Source organism: Heloderma suspectum, chromosome 6 (assembly GCF_057233095.1).
Source record: "Heloderma suspectum isolate Gila_16-S chromosome 6, 16-S_ref, whole genome shotgun sequence".
NCBI lineage: Eukaryota > Metazoa > Chordata > Lepidosauria > Squamata > Helodermatidae > Heloderma > Heloderma suspectum.
The window spans coordinates 110,073,129-110,074,916 of NC_139463.1; the positions used below are offsets into that span (position 1 = coordinate 110,073,129).

The following is a 1,788-nucleotide window of genomic DNA, read 5'->3' on the forward strand; positions in this document are numbered from 1 at the left end:
GATTACAGCAGGGGAGTTGTTGTGGCTGTTGTTTTTAAGTGTAGCCAGTAAATTGAAGATGCAGCATGCCATGCTCGATAAAAGATCCTGACTGGCTATGGTGCTTTGAGTACTCTGTGATATGAATGTTTTGTAACTACATCATTCAAGTTTAATCTTTTCCTTTTAAACCTTATAGGAACATAGGAAGCTGCTCTATACTGAGTCAGACCTTTGGTCCATCTAGCCCAGTAGTGTTGACAGGCAGTGACTCTCCAGGGGTTCAGGCAGGAGTTTTCCCAGCCCTACCTGGAGATACCAGGAATTGAACCTGTGACCTTCTGCATGGAAAGCAGGTGCTCTGCCACTGAGCCACAACCCCTCTGATTTCAAACCCTTCCTGAGGCAGGCAGCTTCTTTTATGGTGGAGCTGTTCTCAGTCTAGGGGAGAATCCTATCTGTATTGCTGTGTCCAAATTTAGTCCTGTATGTTGTTGTTGTTGTTCAGTTGTTCAGTCGTGTCTGACTCTTCGTGACCCCATGGACCATAGCACGCCAGGCCTTCCTGTCCTGCGCTCTCTCCCAGAGCGTGCTCAAGTCCATATGCATCAGTGATGCTATCTAGCCATCTCATCCTCTGCCGTCCCCTTCTCCTTTTGCCTTCAGTCTTTCCCAGCATCAGGGTCTTTTCCAGAGAGTTTTCTCTTCGCATTAGGTGGCCAAAATATTTGAGCTTCAGCTTCAGTATCTGTCCTTCCAATGAGCACTCAGGGTTGATTTCCATGAGGATGGACTGATTTGACCTCCTTGCAGTCCAGGGGACTCGTAAGAGTCTTCTCAGCACCACAGTTCGAAAGCATCAATTCTTTGGCGCTCAGCCTTCCTTATAGTCCAGCTCTCACAGCCATACGTTACTACTGGGAAAACCATAGCTTTGATTAGACGGACCTTTGTTGGCAAGGTGATGTCTCTGCTTCTTACTATATAGCTTTCCTCCCAAGGAGCAAGTGTCTTTTAATTTCATGGCTACAGTCACCGTCTGCGGTGATCTTGGAGCCCAAGAAAATAAAATCTGTCACTGCTTCCATTTCTTCCCCTTCTATATGCCAGGAAGTGATGGGGCCAGATGCCATGATCTTCGTTTTTTTAATGTTGAGTTTCAAACCAGCTTTTGCACTCTCCACTTTCACCCTCAACAAGAGGCTCTTTAGATCCTCTTTGCTTTCTGCCATTAGGGTGGTATCATCTGCGTATCTGAGGTTGTTGATAATTCTCCTGGGAATCTTAATTCTGACCTGTGATTCATCCAACCTGGCATTTCTCATGATGTACTCTGCATATAAATTAAATAAGCAGGGCGACAATATGCAGCCTTGTCGTACTCCTTTCCCAATTTTGAACCAATTCGTTGTTCCATGTCTGGTTCTTACTGTTACTTCTTGACCCTTGTACAGGTTTCTCAGGAGACAGGTAAGGTGGTCTGGTACTCCCATCACTTTCAGAATTTGCCACAGTTTGTTGTGATCCACACAATGAAAGGCTTTAGCGTAGTCAATGAAGCAGAAATAGACGTTTTTCTGGAATTCTCTTGCTTTCTCCTGTATACCAGTCCTGTATACCAGTAGCAAACTCATCCTCTGAGCGTGGATCCTTAAGTAACTTAAATGGCACCATTTGTGCAGCTGCAGGGAAACCCCAAGGGTTGCCCTTGGGGGAGGAAAAGGGGGGGAGAAGACAAAACAGCCCCCAAACACAAAATGGCCCAATGACAACTACATATGCTTGGTAGGCATGGAATACTGACTGAAT

The 1,788-nt window shown here is 45.7% G+C and overlaps 1 non-coding gene across 1 annotated transcript; it reads right to left on the reverse strand.

The window, feature by feature from the left end:
* Positions 1-289: 289 nt before the first annotated feature.
* TRNAG-UCC (transfer RNA glycine (anticodon UCC)) lies at positions 290-361 on the reverse strand. The gene has a single exon. It is a non-coding gene; the product is annotated as a tRNA-Gly (tRNA).
* Between the last annotated feature and the right edge of the window lie 1,427 nt (positions 362-1,788).